This window comes from Periplaneta americana, unplaced genomic scaffold (assembly GCF_040183065.1).
Source record: "Periplaneta americana isolate PAMFEO1 unplaced genomic scaffold, P.americana_PAMFEO1_priV1 scaffold_25, whole genome shotgun sequence".
Taxonomy (NCBI): Eukaryota; Metazoa; Arthropoda; class Insecta; order Blattodea; family Blattidae; genus Periplaneta; species Periplaneta americana.
Window position 1 is genome coordinate 669,961 of NW_027185506.1, and position 7,044 is coordinate 677,004.

The 7,044-nt window shown below is 34.1% G+C and overlaps 1 long non-coding RNA gene across 1 annotated transcript; it reads left to right on the forward strand.

The window, feature by feature from the left end:
- The first annotated feature begins 1,451 nt into the window (after positions 1–1,451).
- On the forward strand, positions 1,452–5,760 carry LOC138693948 (uncharacterized). Its single transcript, XR_011330631.1, has 2 exons — positions 1,452–1,848; positions 5,393–5,760. It is a non-coding gene; the product is annotated as an uncharacterized lncRNA (long non-coding RNA).
- Positions 5,761–7,044: the final 1,284 nt, after the last annotated feature.

Below are 7,044 nucleotides of genomic sequence, written 5' to 3' on the forward strand. Positions count from 1 at the left end.
AACGAAATTTTTTGAAAGATTTTGGTTTGTTGGGAAAATCGAAACCAGTGATTTAATACTGTACAATCTTGTATATTAAACACTCTGTGACAGAATTAGCACAATCGGTTGGAATGTAGAGATTTTATTAACGTTTATAGCAAAATCGTGTTTTTACCGCAAGATACGACGATTTTTACAATTGGACGATTTACACAAACAAACCAACATTCCTCTGCATTCGAACGTGAAATTGTTGTGATATATAGGTGAATCCACATGAATTTAACATATTTTTAAGAAATTAGACAAATCCCACGGAATTTGTAGATTTTATTCATATTTATATAGTTAAAAATCTCGCAAAAACGAAATTTTTTGAAAGATTTTGGTTTGTGGGGAAAATCGAAACTAGTGATTTAATACTGTTCAATCATGTATATTAAACACTCTGTGAAAGAATTAGCACAATCGGTTGGAATATGGAGATTTTATTAACGTTTATAGCAAAATCGTGTTATTACCGCAAGAAACGACGATTTTTACAATTGGACGATTTACACAAACAAACCAACATTCCTCTGCATGCGAACGTGAAATTGTTGTTATATATAGGTGAATCCACATGAATTTAACATTTTTTTAAGAAATTGGACAAATCCCACGGAATTCGTAGTTTTTATTCATATTTATATAGTTAAAAATCTCGCAAAAACGAATTTTTTTGAAAGATTTTGGTTTGTGGGGAAAATCGAAACCAGTGATTTAATACTGTTCAATCATGTATATTAAACACTCTGTGAAAGAATTAGCACAATCGGTTGGAATATAGAGATTTTATTAACGTTTATAGCAAAATCGTGTTTTTACAGCAAGAAACGACGATTTTTTCAATTGGACGATTTACACAAACAAACCCATATTCCTCTGCATGCGAACGTGAAATTGTTGATTTATATAGGTGAATCCACATGAATTTAACATATTTTTAAGAAATTAGACAAATCCCACGGAATTTGTAGATTTTATTCATATTTATATAGTTTAAAATCTCGCAAAAACGAAAATTTTTGAAAGATTTTTTTTTTTGTGGGGAAAATCGAAACCAGTGATATAATACAGTTCAATCATGTATAATAAACACTCTGTGAAAGAATTAGCACAATCGGTTGGAATATAGAGATTTTATTAACGTTTATAGCAAAATCGTTTTTTTACCGCAAGAAACGACGATTTTTACAATTGGACGATTTACACAAACAAACCCATATTCCTCTGCATGCGAACGTGAAATTGTTGTGATATATAGGTGAATCCACATGAATTTAACATATTTTTAAGAAATTAGACAAATCCCACGGAATTTGTAGATTTTATTGATATTTATATAGTTAAAAATCTCGCAAAAACGACATTTTTTTAAAGATTTTTTTTGTGGGAAAAATCGAAACCAGTGATAAAATACAGGACAACATGGCCACTCTATAGTCTTCTCTTTCTAACTCGTTGCCTACAACATGATGCCAATATAGGTATTCTTGAACCGTCTGCATCGTCATCATCAACCCCAACATCGGTATTACTGAATGTGGACTCTAGTGGAAAAGATATAAGTTCTTTTGTTAACAGAGTACTTTCATCAAGGGAGAAATTTGAGACACTAAATTCCATTTGGGTGCCGAATGAGAATTTCAAGTTCCCAGTAAAACCAGTTGGAAAGAAAAAAAAAAACCTCAGTTTCCAAAAGAGATGGCTCCAACGATGGAAGTGGTTAGCTTATTCAGACAAACAAAACGGTGAATTTTGTAAATACTGTGTTTTGTTTGCACCTCAAGAGGTTGGAATGCACGAAGCTACACCAACAGGAAGGTTAGTGAATCAGCCATTTGACAATTGGAAACATGCATGTGAAACTTTTAACAGGCATGAAAATTTACAGTATCACCTGAATTCTGTGGATACTTACACTAAATTAAAATCTATCGAACAAGGTAACGAATTGCCAGTTTCTTTGCAGATTGATAAAGCAAGAAGAGAGCAAGGAAATGTAAATGTTCAAAGGATACTCCCGATAATTAAAACCGTTATATTTTGTGGCCGCCAAGGCATACCATTACGTGGGCATAAGGACTTCGGTCCCTTTGATTTGGAAAATCCACCAAATCATAATGAGGGAAATTTTAGAGCTTTGTTAAGGGAGCGTGTTGATGCAGGAGATGATAACTTAAAGAGCCATCTATTAGTCTGTGGAAAAAATGCAAGTTACATAAGCTGGAAGACACAAAATGAAATTATATCAGCCTGTAACTATATTATTCGTAGCCAAATAGTAGTGAGAGTGACTGAGGCAAGATGTTTTGCTATCTTAGCTGATGAAAGTGTAGATGTCAGTGGGACTGAACAGTTTTCTCTGTCAGTACGTTTCCTTGAAAATGATAGCATCAGAGAAGAATTCCTACAGTTTATTCCAGTTTCTGAGACAACTGGAATAAATTTGGCTAGAACAATTCTTGAGAGCCTCACTCGATTTAATGTTGATTTGAAATATATGAGAGGGCAAGGATATGATGGTGCAAGTGCAATGAGTGGACAGTTTCAAGGTGCCCAGGCCTTTATTCTTAAAGAATGCCCTGCCGCTTTATATGTCCATTGTGCTTCTCACAGTTTGAACCTCGCCATATCAGATGCATGTTGTGTTCCAGAAATCAGGAATTGCATTGGCATTGTAGGTAAAGTGTGTGAATTTTTCAACACTCCCAAAAGGCAAGATGTATTAATAAATAGTATAAAAGAGCTTTGTCCTGAAAATAAAAGAAGCAAAATCGTCCAAATGTGTGCTACTAGATGGATAGAAAGACATGACTCTGTGATGGTATTAATGGAACTGATGGATGCTGTCCTCCCTGCATTGAAAACCATTTCTTTGTGGACTGACAAGGATGTATCTTCCAAAGCCGATATGCTGAATTCTTCAGTGACCAAGCCTGCATTCCTAATTTCCCTTCACGTAATCAACAAGCTCTTCTGTGTAACAAAAACCTTAAGTGAATACCTTCAGAAGACAGATATGAATTTGGAAAAAGCACTTAACCATGTATAAAATGTTTTAGAAGTGTTACAAGAGGTTAGTGATGCAGCAAAAGACCAGTTTAAATCTATATTCTCGACGGTTTCTACTCAGCTGTCGTCACTTGGAGAGGAAATTAGAATCCGTCGATGTGCATCTGGACAACGTTCACAATTCCGCAGCAATGTTCCTGCTGATAATGCTGAGGAATATTACAGGAGGACTGTATTTTTGCCATTCCTATCTAATATGCAGTCTCAGATAAAAACAAGATTTGCTAAACATAACGTTTTGACAAAATTTTTGCGTCTGATCAAGGAAGATGGGGTTGCTAGTGATTTTATAGTTCTGGCCAAGTTTTATTCTCAAGTAGATACTAATTTTTGTGTCCAAGATGAGGAATTGGTATGTGAATTTGAACTCTGGAACACATTTTGTAAAGGAAAACAGTACAAGTCAGTGTGGGAAATGTAGCCTATATTGCATGTGAATATGATTTCTATCCTCATGTGAAAGAGCTGTTGAAGATTTTATTAACATTGCCAGTGTCCACAAGTACAAGTGAAAGGTCGTTTTCGACTCTTAAGAGATTAAAGTCATACCTGAGAAACACCATGGGAAATGATCGTCTAAATGGTCTTGCTTTGCTAAACATCCATCATGATATCACAGTTTCTCCACAAGATGTGGTTACTGCACTAAAGATAAAGCCAAGAAGACTGGATTTTGTTTTGTAAAAAGAAATTGAAAGAGGTATGTTTGTGTGTATATGTGTGCGTGCGTGCATTTATGTAACTTGACGTTCTTTCATTGGACCCCCCCCCCAAGAGAAATTCCTGGGTGTGCCCCTGGCTGAGAGTACTTCTTTCTTAAATGTGGCAACTTTACAAGTTTCCAGTCTATAAAATTGTCTCTATTACTGTTCTCTTCTGCTTGTTTTCTGGCTGAATCACGAGCTACTTTTGATGTCATTGATTCTGGTTCACGTTAACATTTTGTTTAAAAAACTTAAAATTGTTTAAACACACGTTAAAAGTGTTAAAATTTTTTAAGAAGGTTATGTACCTTAGACAGATGGCCCGTTTTGATGCCGGTTCTGTATCATCTTCAGTATCCTACGAACTACTGATGTTCCTGTTGATCTTGCATACTGCCATTTGCATTCGTCAGTTGTAGGGGTGGGGGTGAGTTGCTCCTATGGTGGGGGTGTTTGTTTGTGTGCTATGTATCATGATGTCGAATAATGTGTGGGTATTGAACTGTAATTGTGTATTAAGTATATGTTGTGGGTGTGTTATTGTATGTTTGTATATTTCGTATTGTTCTAAGATGTTTAACTGTGGACTTTTTGGTGTGATGTGTAGAATTTCCATATCTGTTTCTATATTATTGTAGTCATGATTATTGTTGATAATATGTTCTGCGTAATTTGATGTGATGTATGGTTTGGTTATATCTTTAATGTGTTCTTTATATCTTGTTTGAAAGGTTCTTCCTGTCTGTCCTATGTAAAAATGTGGGCAACTATTGCATTTTAGTTTCTAAACCCCAGTTGAATTATATTTATTTGAATGTTTGATGTGATTATTTAGATATTTCTGTGTTGTGTTATTTGTTTTGTATGCTATCTAGTATTTTAGTTTTCTGAATGAAATTGCAATTTTGTAAGTATTGGTTGTGATATGTTAATGTTATTTATTTATTCTCACGTGGTGTTTGTGTTGGTTTGTTCCGTTTTTGTTTTGACTTTTTTATTAGTGTGTCTATCATGTTAGAGTTATACCCATTGTCTTGTGCTATATATTTTATTGTGTTTATTTCTTCAGTATTGTTGTCATTGTTCATTGGTATGTTAATTAATCTGTGTGTCTTTATACGGAAAACTGCATGTTTATGTTGTATGGGATGGTTAGACGAATTGTGTATGTGTGTTGCAGTTGTGGTGGGCTTCCTGTATATTTTGAATTCATGTCTATTATTTGTTTTGGTTATGGTGATGTCTAAGAAATTTATAGCTTGGTTACGTTCTGTTTCTATTGTATACATTAATTTGGGATGTATTTTGTTGAGTTGTTGATGTAGGTTTTCTATTTGTCTTTTGTTTCCATTATATAGGGCTATTATGTTACCTACATATCGATGCCAGTACATTATTCTCTCTGCGTGTTTGTTGTTGTCAGTGTTTAGTATGTGTGTTTGTTCTATATTATGAATAAAGATTTCAGATAATATACTTGATATAGGTGAACCCATTGGTAATCCTTCAGTTTGTGTATAATATTTATTGTTATGTGTGAAATAATTTTGTTTTGTATTAATCTTTTTTTTAATGTTTCTTCCCTTTAGATCCCAAAGCAAGCAAAGAGCTAGTGGCATACTAGTTGGCATCAAAAGAGGAATACGGTAACTTTAACCTTCAACATTATTAAACAAATGACTGAGGAAGACAAATCTGAAGTAACGAATATATTATGCAAATCTGGCTTTCAGGTAGAAGCTCCCTGTTGTAGAAGTGTCATTTGCAGAATTTGATAACAAATGAGTTCCATCAATTCATACCCTTCCAATTATTGCATTTATACTGGTAACGATAGAGTTATAAATTCTTAACAGTGAGTAGTTTCAATACTAATGTAGTAAAGTCACAAGAAGTATTTCCTTGATGTGCAATATTTCACGAGAATAAAATAAAATTCTCATAGTAACAGCTAAAATGCCTTGTCCATACTAGTTAAGTATTTAAAATGGAGCACGATTATGTACAGAAAAAGCACTGTTTAATAATGTAATTGAAAAAAAAAATTAAAGAAACATTTGATATTATCAAAACTTCTGCATTTGTGTCTGACTTTATATTTCCTTATAATATGATTGCATAATTACTCTAGTCCAGTAAATCAGTCAGCTCTGTTACACCATTCTGTTCCTATGGGTACACAGTTGAAAAAGAAATCCACCAATGTCAGCACAAGCCAAGATGATGCACAAAAAACCATCTTGATTGTACTGCTATGTTCACCCATTTTGATTTGTTTGTGTGTCATACTCTTGCTTTATGTTTTAGTCTAAGCATTAATTTTTACTCTGTCAGATCTGTTAGTGTTGTGTTTTCCACAAATAACAAGATATAAAGTCAAGATCAAGAGGACATAATAGTACACGTGTGCAGTAGTTAAGTTGCTATTTTGGAGATTTTTAAGCCAAAAAAAAAAAACTTTAGGTTCGCACATGCTTATTTGCTTTGTCATGTCTGTTACCTGTCAGATCTGTTACTCCATGTCATGTCTGTTACATCATTCAAAACAGAGCCTCAATTTTTTTCTAATTATCTATCATTAAAGAAATTAAAGCTCAAATATCTTCGCCTTAAGGGCAATCTACTAAGATAATTGTTACTGAAAGAATGGTTCGGAGACTTGAAAGCATATAAATGTCCTACTAATCGGTTGCTAGCCGAGGAGTAGTAAGTTCAGTGGTGGGGTTGCCACCTTATAGCCTTTGGACCGGCTTTGGGACTCCGTTCCAGACTCCCAAGACAAATTCTCCACTATATACCACATGGAAGACGATCTTTGGGACGCCCCCTGAAAAGATGGACAGAGACCATAACAGGCCACTAGGCCTAATACCTGCAATGACGATGATGTTGACGATGATGATGATGTTGATGATGATGATGATGATGATGATGATGATGATGATGATGATGATGATGATGGTTTCTGTTAATTACTGAACAAGTTATTATTTTATATTAGGTAAAAGATTTGATATTAAGATATTTAATATACTAATTGTTCATTTTTGATCTGAAGTTAGTTCTGTTACTATTCTAAGAACTATGCACTGTTTGAAGAATATCTGATATAAAAACAAAGGAATTCTATTTCTATAAAGATCCACTGTCTTGTCCCATAACACTCCTGACATTTCGTCGTGCCATCAAAGATTCATCGATGCTTGTAGAGAATGCTGTAAAGCAAGGTCAGTGTACAGTG